The following is an 18,277-nucleotide window of genomic DNA, read 5'->3' on the forward strand; positions in this document are numbered from 1 at the left end:
ACCTGGGTCTCAGGGGCAGGAGAATGGGTACCACTCACTGCTCTGTGTTCCAGCTGACAGAAGAAAGTGCCAAAGAAGTAAAACTGGGGAGAAAATAATTGGATTAGAGAGTGTCCTGCCTTGGAGCTCCTACTTACGGAATGAAAGTGCCCACCTTCTCCTCACCAGCATCAGAGATGAACCATGCACTCTGGCCGCTCTACTTTCAGGATTGGAACTAAAATCAGTTCTCAGTCTCAACATAAATTAACACCCTTAACATGGGCCACACAGTCTGTTGAGGTCTTTGTACTATGGCTTGACTCCGAAATATGCCTGAAAGGTCCATATGCTAAAGGTCTGGTTGCCAGCCTGTGGCACTGTCCACAGGGGGTGGATCCTTTAGTAGGTGAGGTGTAGTTGGAAGGAGTGAGGTCAATGGGAGTTTCTCTTTGAAGTGGGTATTAGGACCCAGCCCCTTCCTATCTTTGCTTCCATGCAGCCATACAGACCTCTTCCATCAGACGCTCTAAGCAACAGGGTTAAGCAACCATGGGCTCAAATTCCCGAAACCCAAAATAAATCTTCCCTCTTTTGATTTCTCTCAGGTATGTGTCACAGAAACAGAAAGCTAATACACCTTGCCCTCCTCCTCAGCTCCTCTCCCATCCTCCAGACCTCTGTACTCCTGCCAACCTAGTCTTCTCATGATTCTTGAGATGCCACGTGCCTACCTGTCTCAGGCCCTCTGCCTGAAGAAGCCTTCCATGTTTTCTTACATTTAAAATTTTTTTTCTTAGTCGTAGATGGACACAATACCTTTATTTATTCAATTTATGTGGTGCTGAGGATCAAACCAGTGCCTCACACATGTGAGGCAAGCGCTCTGCCACTGAGCCACAACCCCAGCCCCTGATTTCTTACATTCTAAGATGAAGGTTTTATTATTATTTAGGTGTGGTGAGGCCAACATATTAGGTGACACCTGTCTTTAGGAATTAGCAAATCTTGGGAGGGAACATCTGAGAGAAGGGGGAGTCAGCTCTCAATAAGGCCTCAAATACCACAGCATCAAGAACAAATACAAAAATATAATATAAATTTATTAAATTTTATTCATAAATATAATAAATATAGATTTACTTTTTCATCCATATCTCTGAGTTCAAATGTCATTTCCTCAGGGACGGTATCTATATTTCCCAGACTAAGTCACAGTCTCCTTCATAATGTCCAGCTTATGTTTGTTTTGTTTTTCTTTCTGACCAAATCAAACTTTTAAGATATGTTGTCGTTTTTGTCCACCTTTGTACTACTAGCTCCAAAGACAGGGCTTGGCATACAACAGTTGATCCGAATCAATGAATGAATGAATGTCTCCCAGCCTTAGTCACTGCCACACCAAAATGAAAAAACCACAAGCATTCCCTTTTACCTATAAGTTAAATCCCAAAGGTCAGCAGCAACTTAGAAACTATTTGACAAAGGACTAGTGCTTGGCAACTAGGACGCTAGGTCAAATCCTAACTTATGCCATGAATAGCTCTGATGATTTTATCTAATCATCATCATCTCTTATAACAATGGGGGCAAAGTGTATTTTTATTATTAAGGATCTGTATTATTCTGGGCTGCATAATATAGGTCTAAGTGCCAATTAGAGTTTCTGTGCTGGATTCTGGGTTGAGGTCACGAGACTCCAGCACTTCCTTCTTCCTCCATGCAGTCTGCTTCAACAGCTGCCACTGGAAATCCAGCAAGAGTGGACTGAGGCTCCTCGAGGTGCCAAGGGAGATGCGCTAACAATTCGCAACTCCACCTCCACACACTGGATCTGCAGAGGCCCCGCATTCCCGAACACCCCGCAGTCCTGAAGCGAAAGGGGCGTTCCCCTTCGTTGCTCCCCGTTTTTAAGCCTCTTCCGTGACGATTTCCGTTTTTCTGCCCTTGGGGACCGTTGTTTTCCCCGTCCTAGCCGTGAAGCCCATCTCTGCGCGGCTCTGAAACACCGACGCCCCACCGACCGCCACCTCTGGAGGATTCGGAGACGCCCCGGCCGCAGTTGTGGGAGATGCTCCTCGCGTCTCCCGCTCCCGCCCAACGCACTAGGCTGAAAAGTTCCGGGTCGGGCGTGCTTTCCCGGGGCCAGACGGACCGGCCCCGAGAGTGCTCCCCTCCCCTCCCCTCCCCTCCGGCGTTGCGGCCCGCCCGGCCCAGACTCGGGGGGCTGCACTAGGCCCTGTGCACGCGGGACTTCCCTCCGGTCCTCGGGCTCATAGAGTGCGGAGAGAACCGCGCCCTGCACGGCGGGCGAGAGCGTGGACGGCCACCCGGGGCGCCCCCTCCGGACCCCCGGGCCACAACGCCGCCGTCACTGTCGAGTCCGCGAGGCCGGAGTCGCGGCGTGATGACGTCGTCCCGGAAGTGACGACCAGCTTCCGGCCGGCCGCTGTGGGGGCCGCTGAGGACCACTGGTCGCTTCCGCGCTCGTTTCTGATCCGGCGCTGGTGAATCTGCCGGGATCCTGAGCTCTGAGCTTGCCCCCGTTTCGTGTTTGTGCGCTGGGAGGCGGGAGGAAGGTGGCGCCCGTCACTTTCCGTCCCCGCCCGCAAGAGATGCGGGGCTGAGGCGCCGGTCAGCAGCCTGCCTTTGACGGCGCGCTGTCTCCGGGCCCGCTGTGTGCTGTGGGGAATACGGGGTGCCCAGGGGTCACACGCGAGCGTGGAGTGGCTCTGCGGGGCACTTCCGCCCCAGGGCGTGCCGCGGAGCCTGGCCGGCTGCAGCCCCGGGCGGCCCCCGCCCGCTGGGGTCCGTAATGCCGCAGCGCCGCCCCGGCCCGACAGGAGAGCTGCTGCGGGTCACTGCCCGCGTGGACACGGCTGCGGCTGGACCAGCTCTTTCTCACAGCCCTCCCCCTTTTCTTTCCTACCGGTCGGTCTCATCTTCACTTTTGTATCCTTTGGTATTGCCATCCATCCTAGGTGTTTTAAAGTTTTTGAGGTGAAAATTGCACACGGTAAGGAGGTCGCCCTTTTTAGCATTCGATAGCCATCCTGATGATTAGAAGCACTTGGTAAGTCCTTTCCAGGTGCTTGACGCTTGTCTTCTTTCCACGTCTTGATTAAAATCAAGTTGCCAGGCTGCAAGTGACGGATTAAGGATGCCAGAAGAGGAGTCTCGACAGTAGTTCCTAATATCACAGCAGAAGAAGAACAAAAGAAACACACATAGGTCTTGATTATTTCTGGGAACAAGCTTGTGACTCGGGCAGACATTTTTGTGAGTTATCAGGCATTCCTGTATAAAAACCTTTCTTTTATAACCTCCCAGTTTTACTTACTTTCAGGAGGACTGACATAAATGTACATCTCTAGTAATAGAGCCATTGCCTGATCTTTTAAATGTCCATGAACGGTGGTGTTTTGACTTATACTCTCCTGCCAGGTGTTGAAGGCCAAGTTGGTCAAAAATTAACCTTGTCCTTATTTACTGTTACAGAGTCAGTTAAGATTTGTCAGGGATCACTCTTGGCTCCTTTAGGTTTTCCTCTACCTGTTGTGCCAACTGCCAGGATGGGCCAGGGTCTTGCTGACCACATGTGGCTTTTCTTGGAAGTATCAGGGACATTTCCCTCTCCAATGACCCTTTGCAGAATGTGCACTGGTTAACTTCCTTTTCTGTAGGGTCTTCTCCATCCTCCTGGTCAGAAGGGTGGCTTACCCACCAGAGTTGCAGGGCCCTGAAGGGGGTCTTGTCCTGTGTTCTGGCTGACCTTAGAGGGCAAGGGCCAAAATGTTGGCTGCTCTTTCCTTGGCCCTTTCACTTCCTTGACTTTTGTCTCCAAGTTGGTCTTTAATCATCCAGCAGGTCAGTTTCACCAGTAACTTTAATGTTCATATTTTTATATTACCCCTTCCATTTAACTGGGTTTAGTATTAGAAGTCAGCCTTATGTCCTGTTTTGTTCTATAGGTGATGACTCATCTCAAATTAACTCAGATTGTTCTATTAGAAGGAGTTCTTCAAAACATTAACAGGCAAATGTTTAAAAAGTTCTATAAGGAAAATACAAAATGAAACGAGACAAGAAACATTCAGTTTGTATAGTAGCTTTGAACCAAGAAACAATTTCTATAATAACACTAATGAAGCTTTGGTATCTATTTTGCCTCTCCCAAAACACATAAATTTATCACCTCAATCACATGAGATCCTTTACAGATCTTACTGTCTTTTAAAACTGTCTTACAACCTTACATGCCTTTTATAATTTGCCCAAACTCTTACCTAGTTTTGTATCCCTTGTTTATTTTGAGATCAGAGTAATTTTTATAACAACAACAAAAAAAAAACCTTATCTTTTGAATATAACTTTAAAGAGCTTAAGTTCAGCCTTCTTTGAAGCCATCTTAACATGAAGTATGGTGAAAGGCAGAGCCTTTTTTCAGGTGAGGTGGGGCTCTTGGCTAATCTTAAGTATAAGTGTTTTATTTCTGAAGTTATCTTTGCTTCTTTCTTGAATATCATTTTACAATGTTCTCATATATTGTTTACTGAGTCCATATGAATATCATTTAACAATCTAAACCTTACATCTGAAACATGAATTGAAACAGAAGCCAAGAGAGTGCCTAACTTTCTTTTTGTGGAAGGAAAAAAAGTGTCTTCCATGTTCCATATATTCAACCTTTAAACAAATTGGGCTCTCCTTATTATCTTCCAAGAATATATTTAAATTTCTATCCCAGCATAAAAACACAAATTCTATATATAATTTTTTGATAACAGTTTACCTTTATTCAGTTATAAAACATTAAATGACATTAATAAAGCCCTAAATTTGTTATTTTTATATAAGTAAAATAGATGACCACTACAGGACAACTTTAGTTTGGAGCACAGCATCTTGGTAAAGTGTTCTCATAAGCTCTCAAATGTAAATATATATCTGGTCACATATTTTAGGGAGCCAACTATATTGTAATAACCTAGAATAATATTTATTTAACTAGTAAAGTTATCATTTAAAAGACACAAACCTGGGCTGGGGTTGTGGCTCAGTGGTAGAGTACTTGCCTAGCACATGTGAGGCACTGACTTCAATCCTCAGCACTGCATAAAAATAAATAAAATAAAGGTACTGTGTCCATCTACAACTAAAAAAAAATACATATATATATATATATATATATATATATATATATATATATATATATAAAAGACACAAACTTGCCAGGCATAGTAGTGTTTACCTATAATCCCAGCAGTTTGGGGAGGCTGAGGCAGGAGGATTGTAAGCTTAAAACCAGCCTCAGCAACTTAGTGAGGCCCTAAGCAAGTTAGGGACAACCTGTCTCTAAAAAGTATAAAAAGGACTGGGGATGTGGCTCAGAGGTTATGCACCCTTGTGTTCAATCCCTGATGTCCCCCACCCCACAAAAGCTATAAACTCTAATTCCTTTAAGACTTAGTTTCTTTATTTAATAAAACCTAACAGACACAAGAAATTATCTTTTTTTTTTTTTTTAATAAAGGACACAAGACCTTTATTTTATTTGTTTATTTTTATGGGTGTCTGGGATCAAACCCAGTGCCTCATGCAATCTAGGCAAGAGCTCTACCACTGAACCACAACCTGACCCAAGAAATTATCTTGCTAGATAAGAACAGATCAATGCTTTAGACTTTGTTTCATATCAATGCATTAAAATCTAACTTTAGAAAATCTTTAAATATTTTTTCCTGACTGTAGTAAATTACAGCCAACTTAATCATACACAAACATTTTGAGATTTATGTTCCACAAACCTTCTGCAACTTACTTAGACATTCAACTACTTGTTTACATTTTTTCTGCTTAGGACTCCTCAAAGGAAAAGAATACTTATGGGATCTTTCCGTTGTTCATCCCTGTCCCTGGGCCTAGAATTTTTATTCTCCATATTTTGTAGGTTCTTGTAATTTAAGTTTCCTCCTGTGTATTCAATTCACCACCTCCACCCTCTGACTTATTGGAGGTTTCTTGAGCACCCTGATCCCTTGTATGCTTAATTCCCCTTATTGGGGAACTCTGGCATACATCCCATCCCACTTTCCTGGGTGTGGTCTCATCTTTCTGAATAGTCTCAGACCACCACCCCTTGGGGGGTGGGTCTTGCACTCATGTCTCAGTCACATCCGCATAACCTCCAGGATGTCCTGACCACAAAGGAAGTACTTCTTTCTTGAGAATAGATTTTTCTACCTTGGTCCATGTATGGTGTTACCTGGTTGCCATGGTACTTGCTTGGGTTCTTCCTTCATGTTGTTGATGTACCTTTGATTTTGGATCTGTTGTTAGCCTCAGGGATCACAATTTACTCCCCCACTTCAAGGTTGTCATAAGGCAGTAGGATGTGTCTCCTCTATGGAGGTTGTCCCCAGGACCCCTTAGACAACATATGGAACCCCATGTTGAACACCAGAATTGTTAGAAATTCCGGGGTGCTGCAAGGAATCAAACACATGCCTAAAAGTAGCTTGGCAAGGCAATCTTTACTTCTGCCAGAAGGGTATGCTATCAAATCTGGCTAGCTAGCGAGCACACGGGGTAGGCGGTCCACCTGCTTTTATCCTTAATGCAGTGCTGCCCCGTGCCCTGATAGGAGGAGCTCAGGGTTACAACCTATACAATTGGCTGATTTTAATATTAGGGCGAGCAAAGGGAAAAGATGTAGTTAAAATGGCTACAGTTGGATCTTACATCCCAATTAAGGCTAAATACTCTGTTTTGAGAATGCACCACCAAACTTTGAATTTCTCACAATATGGAGGGAGGTAGGTTTATGTAATGTAATGTTACCTGGGCAGAAAGGTTAGCTTATGCTTAATAGATGCTTACTGTATACATTTATCTTAAACTTTCCCCCCATTTAATTAGTATCACTTTAAAGAATTTTTTTGTGTGTGTGTGTGCTGAGGATTGAACTGGGCCTTATGCATGCAAGGCAAGCACTCTAGCAACTAAGCTATATCCTCAGCCCACTACAATACCATTTTTAATGACGCCATCTAAGAATTAATTGATCTTGTGCCCTATATCGGCATTTCTTGGCTGACTTCCTAAACACCAGTGCTAAAATTTGGAATCCCTAGCAAATGTTTCAGTCTGCTCTTGTTGAAATAGATTTTTAAAATGATTGTTAACTTTATTAGTAGTGATAATGGCATTATGGTGCATTTAAAAGGAAGAAAAATTCCTTATTAAGACATACATACTAACAAGTCTAATAATGTATGGAACTTTAAAATACTTTAGGTAGACCAGTGAAACTCCACATCATGTATAACCCCAAGAATGAGATCCTAATTAGAATAAGTTATATTTCATTTTTGTATAATATGTCAAAACACACTTTACTGTCATATATATCTAAAAAGAACAAATAAAGATAAAAAAAAATTTTTAAATACTCCAGATAGAAATTAAAGTGGGGAGTTGGGGTAGAGTTGCCAAACAAGTTGATCATTGTTGAAGCTGGGTGGAAGATAGATAGGAATTTGCTATACTTTTGTAATTTGTGTCTGAAATTTTCTGTAGTAAATTAAAAAAAAAAAATGTTTACCAGCATTCTTCTTGCAATAGAGGCCAAGTAATCCTTCCCCACTTCTGTTCAAGTCACCCGTGGACACTGATGAAGTGAATGTGCACTCCCACTGTCATCTCCCTCATGTCCAGTGATTCTGCTTCTGGATCCAGCCTCCCACTATTTCTCTGACAGTACCTCTGAACCTAAATAATCTCACTCTTCTAGAACACCCTGTCTGCCTCCATGCTGAATCCCTGGGTTCTTTCCACACTCAATTCTGAGTTTCCTTTTCTTCAGATACTGCTTCCTTATCAAAGTCAGGTTTCTTATTTTCCATGTCCAAAGACCCTGTGATGGTATCACTTTCAAGCACACTTAAGGAGAAGGTGCAGTAAGGACCAAATTATCTGGCACTTATACCCCCATAACCCCTCTACCTATTCATATTTGTAGTCTTTCCTATGCACATGATTGTGGAATCTGGCTCTATGTGCTGACAGAGTAGCTGCTTAGTAAATGTTTGTAGAATCAGTATCCACGTAGATGAGTCATCCAGCAAACAGTCTCCCCTTTATCTCGAATCCTGGTTGTGGTGGCAGGAACCGCATGCCTGTGTGTAATGCAGCATCTGCTGCCTGTGCTTTCCATCCTCCCACTAGAGAATCTAATTCTCCCTATTTTAATTCTTATTCCAAAAGTTCCTCTCCTCCTCTGCCTTGAAAAGGTGCCTGCCATCTGCTGTCCACCCACAAACTCTGTCCTTCACACTTTTCACACCCACTGTTGTCTCCTAACCAACCCAGCTTTACCAGAGGTAACCATTTCTTTCTGTCTCCTGTATCTCACGCTCTTCAGTTCTCATTCCCTCCTTTTCCAGTGACTCATTTCACTATCACTTTAAACAGGTCTAGGTCAGTGGGTCTCTACTATTTACATCTTTCTAAAATCTGTGTGCTCCCTTAGGCACCATGCTAAGGCTCTTACATGGCCAGATTCCATTCCTTCCAGACCACTACTCATTTCCTCTATTCGCCTTACCGTCCACATAGTCCAGAGTCCCTAAAATTTGACCTGTTACCTAAAATCTCAACTACACCTATTCTTAGGTAAAAGAAAAAAAAAGTACATAGGTATCATCTTTACCAATCAGGCAGAAGTTCCTAAATATGTCAGTCTTGGTCAAGGTGTGGGAAGTCAGCCTCACATGTTGCTGGGCGGGGAGAAATGCTGTAAAGGCAGTATTTGATACACTTATAAATTCATATGCCCCGGGACCTAGCAACTAGACTGCTTCCGATTTACTCATCTGCCTGCATTTATTAAATGACTAGATAAAGGTTATACATTGAGTAATTAATTTGTAACTTGCTAATAACCTAAATGTTCCCCATCATGGGATTGGCTAAATAAATTGTTGCCATCTGTAAGTGACATACTGTGCAGTTTGTGGTGATTAATTTTATATGTCAACTTAGCTAGACTGTAGTGCCCAGTTTTTGGTCAAACACCACTTTACCTGTTTCTGTGAAGGTATTTTATAGTTGTGATAAAAATATACAATCAGTTGACTTAAAATTACTTATTCTCCATGTGGGTGGACCTCATCCAGTCATTTGAAGGCCTTAAGAGCAAAAACATGTTTGCAATAGAAGGTTTCTGCCTCTCATGACTGTAACAGAAAATCTGCCTGAGTTTCCAGCCTGCTGCCTGCTCTCAAGATTTTGGAGTCAAGATTGCAAAATCAACTCTTATTTGAATTTCCAGCCTTTCTCTACAGGTTTCAGTCTTGCTAGCCCCCATAATCATGTGAGCCAGTTACTATAAAAAAAATTGCTCCACACACACATTTGCTGCCTCCCCCAACACCTCCCTCTCCTTCTCTCTCTCTCCCTCTTCATCTCTGTTTTTCTGGAGAACCCTGATACATGGCTGTGAAACAAATTATGAAGACGATTTGTGTGGAAAGATGTCAGGAAATATTTTTTAATGAAAAAGCCAGGTGTATACCAGTATGTGAAAGGAGAACACATGTTTATATTTGCTTATATCTGCATCAAAACTCTGGGAGGACACACAGTGGTTACTTGGGGCTTCCGGTAGATGGAAGATAGGAATGCTAGTTTATGGGTTTATACAGCACTCAGGTCAACACTTCTGGTCCTAACATGCTGATCAGGGCTTGAAAAAGGTAGTAATTCTATTGGTCCAAAATTAACTGATCAGGGTTAACCCACTGGTCAACTCTTGAGTCCCAGCGTCCGTCCAGGTCTGCACTATTTCCATCTTTTCACCACTCAGCTGCAGGCTCACCTCAGCTCTGCCTCACTGCACCTGGGCTTGTGCAGGCTTGGAGCACAGTGGGGCTCCAGAGGCTGCAGCCCATGCTCTCTGCCTGTGCTTCAGCGGCTGGGGCCGCCGCTCTGCAGCTCAACCCCTCTGCTGCAGCTTCACACTGGGAGTGGTGGGGTGGCTGCGTGACTTGGTGGCCAAGCCAAGCCAATGGGAGGAGTTATTAGGTGTTGTAAGGCGGGGGATCAGCATTGAAGAACATGCTCAAACATTAGGTGCGGTCCCATCTAAGTGCTGATAGGGTGAAGACTCCCGCCAACTATACCTCTTAGTTCAAACCAGATGTCATCTGTGCCTCTTCTCTTTTCCTCACATACCACATTGAGTTGTATACAAACTCTGTTGGTGCCACCCCAGAACTGTCTCTTCTCCTTTGCTGCCATCACTGACTTAATTCACATATGATCTCTTAGCTTTGCCAAAATTTCTGGCCTCTGCCTTTCATCTTTTCCTATTTTTATGTTGCTGCTAGAAACGTCTACCTAATCCTCAGCAGGCCATACAAGACAAGCCTGTCACTAAAGCCCACGTCTTCAGCCTTCTTGCTGCTTCTAGCATGTGTGCAACAAAGCAGTCAATTTCACCTCAATGCTCCCTTCTGGAAAAGAAGCTGAGTCCTGGGAAATAACTGGTCCTACTCTGGTGCACCTAGAATTCACATGCAAAAAAATCACCACCCACTTACTTATTGAAATCTCCTTCCTTACAAAGAAGATCCACCTTCTAGGGTTTACAGATGATTAAAGGATACAGCATCTGTTCCCAGTGAAGAAAAGTTAGTCTGGGACACAAGACACTGCTGAATCTTTGTGTTCATTCCCATCCAAGCCAAACTGTATTGGTCACACTCTCCTAAAACCTTTGACCCAAAAGACAGTTGAGGGAAACAAATGCTAAGTTACTTGTAGTTTCACTTGCTATGTAGCAAGTTTCACAAAATATCAGGTCCAGAGAATCCAGGACACTAGTTTACACAGAGCCATTAACTAACTATGTGAGATGTTACATGATGAGACATGAGCCTCGGTTTTTCTCATCTGAAAAATTGGGAATAAGGGTTGCCTCCCCATCCCTCAAAGACCTACCATGAGAATCATAGAATGTATGATAAGTGAAATGGCAGATATTTACTCAACCTTTGTTTAAATCAAAAATATAGGACCTTTTGAGGTGGAAGAGTAGTCACTGCACTCCTTCCCAACTCTGGCAGCCACAGAGGCTCTCTTCTCTCATGTTCATATTCTAGGGGCTTCCCCATGGGGGAGAACTTGCCTGGACACTGCATTGTTCAAATTGGCTTATGTGTCCCAGACACTGTTCTAAATACGCACATGTTTTGTCTCATGGAATTCTCACAACTACAACAAATAAGTTCAACAGTGGTTTGAAAGACATTCCCAGATTTCCTTGATATGGCTTGCAAAGGTGGAGCCAAGCTCCCTTGCCCTCTAGGGGGAACTGGACTTACTGACTTCCTACCCGGAACAAAATGGAAGTGACATCTGTGGCCTCAGAGGCCAAGTCATAGCAGGCCTTGTCCTTCTCTCCTTGCTTTCTTCCTTAGATAACTTGCACAGTAAAGCCCAGCACACTGGTGGCTGTTGTTGCAAACACACATACTCATGCATGGACTGCAATCTCTCGTTTCAACTGATGACAAATTGCCCCAGTGCCATATTTCCTTACACCCCCACTGCAGCTGTTCCCACCTATTTGCCCCTCCATGTGCCTTCATTTCCTCCTGTGAGCTCACCAAAAAGTTGATCTCTACAGACTCCATAAAGGAGGCACATTTTACCTGTATGTACCCTCTTGAAGCTTTTTTGGGCCTGAGAATTAAATTGACATATGATAAATCAACAGTGAAAACATGCAAATTTATTCAATACAAATTTTTTCATAGCATAAGAACTTTCATAAGGAAACAAGGACCCATAGAAGCAGAGTTGAGCATTTAGGTACTGAGTTGATGGAGTACTCCACTGTGAAAATGTGACCAGGAAGGGGGGCTTGGGCTGGAGTGGTTAGTTTGGTGGAGAATCACTAGGAAGGTAAGAGTTAGAGTAAAGAACTGTGTGTGCAGGTTTCCCTCAGCCTCTGCTTTTCCCTTTGATGACAATGACACTTTCCTTCTGACCTAGGGAAGACATGTTTTGCAATTTCATCTGCTTTAAGGAGGAAGATCACAGTGATCTTCACCTGCTCTTTCCATGTGACTTAAAATGATCAATATTGCAGAGCAACTTGTTTTAGGAGGGTATGTTCTGAATTCCTTCAACTGCACAGGGTGGGAGACAAGAGAGATTGTAGACAAGAGAGATTTATTCTGCCAGAAATCTGATTATACTAGTTCTGGAAACTGGATGTTATCTTACACATCAAAAAAGGACTTTGCAGGTGTGAGGAGATGACCTGGTATCAGGGTGGACCCTGAGTGCCATCACATGGATTTTCATGAGGGGAAGGCACAGAGAGAGCTGATGAGACTCAGAAGAGGAGGCAGGTTGGAATGAGGTGGCCACAAAGCCAAGGTCTCACCACCTGGAGCAGGTGAGGCATAGTCCCTCCTCTGGGCTTGTAGTGCCTTGACTTTGGACCAATGAAACTGAGTTTAGATGCTGGGGCTTCAGAACCCTGGGAATAAGTCTCCTGCTTTAATTACCACGTCCATGTGTTAAATTCCTGCTCTTTCAGGATCAGGATGGTCACATTTTTCTACAGTTGCCAGGTGGTGGAGTTCCACTGATCTTTGGTTATACTTTCTTCACAGTGCTGGACTCTACCTAAAGGGATCAAACAAAGAGACCCCTGCCCCTCTTTTGTTCCCTGTCGTAGGCAACAGCAGGGCCATCAGACCCTCAGAACTGTGATTCCAGGTTTCCCTCAATCTGTACTAGTCTCAGAACTACCCTTCTCATAGGCCAAGATAAGGATGTGTCCCCTTGATCCTGTTCCAGATGGCTCCTCCAGGCCCAGGCACCTGAGGCAGAGAACACAGACTCATGATCATCCATGCTGATCACCTTTCTGTCCCCTCTCCACACCATGGTCACACAAACACACCCCGAGGAAATGAACTCCCCTGACCTTGCCCGTGCTGCATCAAACTTCTTCCCAGGAGCAAGTGTTTACCATTAGATGGGCAGAGACACACTGCCAGTAAGAATCAACAGTTGCATTTTACAGAGGGAAACGTTGGTGGACTCACTGTCTTCTCAACATCAACTTGTTCTGCCATAGGTTTTTTCTTTTTTTTTTTTTTTTTTTTTACTTGCAACTGCCAACACTCTCTAGCATTGACAGACGACCAAATGAAACAGGAAGCAAGTAGTTACGCATGATTTAACAGTGCCTCTGTTCCAATCCAGCAACTAGGCATGACTGTCATTTTATAGTGTGCTTTTGTAAACGAGCCAGAATTTATATAGGGAAACAATTTGATTCCTAACACCTGTGCATAAAGATGTCCAGTTGAAAACCTGAGTTGTGCTCCTCAAAGGATTCAGACTGGAGTAGTGGGATAGTCACCCACAGAGGCAGGATGAAGTCTCCCCAACCATACAGACTTTGCTTCAGAGGTCAAGACTGATGACCCACACATGCACTAGAAGAGTGTGAAGTTCACCATCCATGCAATAAGACTTTCTAGGAGGAGCACGGCAGGCTCCCAGGTCTGAAAATATCTTGAGAGAGTGGGGAGGGACTCGCAGCTCAGGGTTTCATGGTGACTGGGTTGGGCTGATGTGCAGGCCCCTACACAGCTAGGGATCGTGTGGTTTGGACAGACCCCCTTGCCCTGCTAGGACTCCAGGGGAGGGAGCACAGGCTTTCTTACCACTTGTACAGATGAGAGGTGGTGGGTGGGGTGGCTTGAAAACTGTCAGCGGCGTCCACCAGAAATGAAAGCAGGCCTTTAATTCAGGTGGTTTCTGAGTGAAGGGTTAAGAATCTGGTAAAAGGAATTCATAGTAAGGCAGGTGAAAGTGGGTACGTCTCATGTCAGGGACAGAAGCCTGGTGGCTCAAGTAAAGATTCTGAAAACCTCATGCTGTCTGATATGTGTGCAATCCCTTCTCAGCTGTCTCAGCTGTAGAAAGAAGGAGCAGCAACCAAAAACAGGAAAAATTCTTTAAAGAGCTCTCTGTTAGCTTGGAAGGCAAAGGGGCACCCCAGCCTTGCCCCATTTTGAGAAGCCGTCCCTTGGGTGGAAGGAGAGACAGCAGGGTTTTCTGTGGCTCTGCTGGGGAAGCTTGTCCAGCTCTTTCTGTGGTTGCCTCTTCTCACCTGCAGTATGGGTGGGGGGAATTCTGCCTTCCATGAATGGCCACAGAAATCTCTCTAGGCCCAGTGTTCTCCCAGAACCTTGCCACTCTCAAGTAGGAGGTGGCTCCTGTTGTCCCACGCCACTTCATACCTGGGTGGGACTTTGCTACTGCCCCCATGAATGGTCTTTGACAGCAGTGCCAGTGAGCAACACCTGTCTCTCTCTCAGGAGGGTCACCTCTGAGACACAGCTACCATCCTGTGAGAAAGCCTAGGCCACCTGGAGAGGAGCCCTCTGGGGTTTCTACCTACAGCAACACAAGTCTCAGCAGAAAGCCAGCATCAATTGCCAGGCAGGTAAGCAAATGGCCCTACAGGTGATTTCAGCCTCGCCTTCAACCTTGCACCTGACCCCTGAATAGCCAGGGTGGAACAGAGCTGGGTCACACCCTCTGAGTCCTGTCCACCTGCTGGCCTGGAGTCCATCAACAGAGCAGTCACCAGTGCACTTGGTGTGAGTCGCTGGGCCACCAGAGGAGCTGGAGCTCACTTACCATGTCCCCAGAAGGCCTCGTCACCTCCCTCACCTCAGCCGCATGCCAGTCCCGTGCACCATATCATGAACTTTATGAACTGTGTTGGATCTTACTCATGATTTTCATTGTGGTGAGACACACATGGGGTTTCCCACTCTGACAGGCTGCATTCGGGTGGCATTGAGTACACTGCAACCTACAGCCATGGCTGGGCTCTCCAGAACCATTCACCGTGCCCAACAGTCTGTGTGCATCAAACAGTGACCATCACCCTGTGACCCTGGAGCCTGGTAACTGCTGACCCACCGTCTGTCTCCATAAGCTACCTACTCAGGTGCCTTGAAGACAGGGAATCACGGGTGTTTGTCCCTACCTGTCTGGCTTCTCTTAGCACGTTTTCAGAATCCATGGATGTCCTAACATGTCAGAATCTCCTTATTTTTAAGCATATACCATTTTGTTTGTCCATTTAGATGTTAGTGGTCACTTGGGTCGCTCCCATCTTTGAGCTGTTGGGAACAATTCTACTATGAATGTGGGTGTATAGTACACAACAAGTCACTGCCAAATTCAATGTCATGGAGATTTTCTCCTGTTTTCTTCTAAAAGTTGAGTGATGGCACTTATATTTAGTATTGCCAGGTGACCTGCATATTTTGATAGGGACGGCATTGATTCTGTCAACTACTTTGGGTGGTGTTGTCCTCAGTGTGAAGTCTTCCAATCCATCCTGGTAGGTTCCTGCTCAGGAGGTGTGAGCCACCTAGGAAATTAAAAGTCTAAAATAATCAGTAAGAAATAAAGACAGAGCCAGAAATTAGATATAAAGAGTGGAGTGCCTGAAGGGTCTTCCAGTCCTGATAGGAGCTGTAACTAAACAACAGAAAAAAGGCCCCAATCTTTTATTTAAGGAGGAATACATCAAAGGCAGGGGTAATGTTTCAGCTGGAAGTGTCTTGGTTCTGCGCTAGCTTCTCGGTGTGGCAGGGTCTTGCAGTAAACAGCTTGATTGGCATTCTGGCAAGCCACATCCATCTCCGAGAGTCTGAGGGGCTTCGTCGGTCACCCAATCTCTGGAACTATGCTAGTACTTGTTGGGGAGCTTGAACAGGGTGCCACATGGATTGGGCATTCTCAGACCAGTAGATCTGACTGGGAGTTCCCGAAACCAGGCTTCCCTGCCTAATGGCTTCAACATCTCTCAATTTACACATGGCTCAGTTCACACAAGGGTTATGGATGACTTCCCTCCATTTAGGTCTTTGATCTCTTTTGAGTGAATTTTTGTGTATGTTGTAGCCAAGGGTCCTTATTCAATCTTTTGCATGTGGTTTGCAGTTTCCCCAGAACCATTTGTTGAAAAAAAAATCATCCTTTATTCATTGAATGGCCTTGGCAGCCTATTCTATACCATTTCAGAGGTCTGCCCTTATACCAGTATCACAGTCTTGATTACACTAGATTTGCAGTATGTTTTGAAGTCAGGAAATGTTTCAAAATTTTGTGAAGTTTTTTTTTTTTTTTTTTTTTTTTTTTTTTTTTTTTTTTTTTTGCTATTTGCGGGGGTCTCACGATTTCTGGAGGGAGAAAAAGCCACCACTGGGATTTTGATAGGGATGACACTGAATCTGTAAACTACTTTGGGTGGTGTTATCCTCATAACAGTGTGAAGTCTTCCAATCCATTAAGCATCAAATGTCTTTCCATTTACTTATGACTTAATTTCTTTTTAAAATTATCCATTCTTAATGTACAGCAGTGAAATTGATTTTTGTGTGTCGATTTTGTATCCTATAACTTTGCTGAACCGATTTAGTAGCTCTTTTGTGTTTGAGATCTTTAGGGTTTATTATATATAAGATCATGTCATCTGTGAACAAAGATAATTTTGCTTCTTCCTCTTCTTCCTTACCACTTTGGATATCATTTTTTTTCTTTTTTGACTAATTAGTCTGGCTAGAATTTCTAATTCCATATAGACCAGATAGTGGGCAAATCAGCCATGCTTGTCTTGTTCCTGGTCTTTTTTTGTTTTTCTACATTTTTTAATTGGAATATTATAGTTGTACATATGTCGGAGTTTGTTGTTACATATTCATACATGCAGACAATATAGCAATATAATTTGGCCAATATCGATCCCCTTTACTTCTCTCCTCCATCCCCACCATTCACCCCTTCGTCCCTTTCTAATACAGATCACTCTTTGATTTTCATGAGATCCACCCCCACATTTTTCTTTTTCCTTTCCAGCTTCTGCTTATGAGAGAAAATATACCACCCTTGACCTTCTGAGTTTGACTTATTCCACTTAAAATGGTCTATAATTCCATTAATTTTCCCGTAAATGACATAATTTCTTTCTTTATGGCTGAATAAAACCCCATTTTTTATAAATGTCACATTTTCTTTATCCATTCATCCATTCTGACTGATGTGAGATGAAATCTCAGTGTAGTTTTGATTTGCATTACCCTAATTGCTAATGATGTTGAACATTTTTTCATGTATTTTTTGGCTGTTATATTTCTTTGAGAAGTATGCATTGAGTTCATTTGCCCATTTATTAATTGGATTATCTAATTTTTTGGTGTAAAGTTTTTTGATTTCTTTATAAATTCTGGATACTAATTCTCTGTCAGAAAAATAGGTAGCAAAGATTTTCTACCATTCTGTAGCTTCTCTTTTCACGTTGATAATTGTTTCCTTTGTTGTGCAGATGCTTTTTCAATTCCATAGCATCCCATTTATTAACACTTGGCCTTATTTCCTGAGCCTTAGGTATCCTATTCAGAAGGCCATTGCCTGTGCCTATATGTTATAGGATTAACCCTACATTTCTTCTAGAAGTTGCTTAGTTTCTGATTTAATTCCTACATCTTTGATCCATTTTGAGTTGACTTTTGTGCAGGGTGAGACATAAAGGTCTAGTTTTTCTCTTCTGCATATGAATAACCAGTTTCCCTTGTGCCCTTTGTTAAAAAGACTATCTTTTCTCCATTGTATATTTTTGGCACCTTTATCAAGGATCAGATGACTGTAGATGCACAGGTTTTTCTCTGTCTTCTAATCTGTATCATTGATCTAGGTGCCTATTTTTATGCTAGTATCATGCAGTTTTTGTTACCATAGCTTTGTAGTAGATTTTTGAAGTCAGAAATTGTGATGCTTCTAGCATTATTTATTCATTATTTTGGGTTATAAATGTTTTGACTATTTGGACCTTTTATTCTTCCATATGAATTTTAGGACTGATTTTTCTAGTACTGTGAAGAAAGTCATTGATATTTTGATGGGGCTACCTCAAATCTGTATATTCCTTTCGGTAGTATGGTCATTTTAGCAATATGAATTCTGCCTATCCAAGAACATGAGAGGTCTTTACATCTTCTGAGTTCAATTTCTTTCTTCATTGTTCTATAGTTTTCTTTGTAGAGGTCTTTCACCTCCTTGGTTAGCTTTATGCCTTGTTATTTCATTTTCTTGGGACTATTGTGAAAGCAATTGTTTCCCTGATTTCCTTCTCAGCAGAATCACTGCTGGGATATATGAAAGGTATGTTGATTTTATAACCTGCTACTTT

Source organism: Callospermophilus lateralis, chromosome 6 (genome assembly GCF_048772815.1).
Source record: "Callospermophilus lateralis isolate mCalLat2 chromosome 6, mCalLat2.hap1, whole genome shotgun sequence".
In the NCBI taxonomy this organism is placed as follows: domain Eukaryota; kingdom Metazoa; phylum Chordata; class Mammalia; order Rodentia; family Sciuridae; genus Callospermophilus; species Callospermophilus lateralis.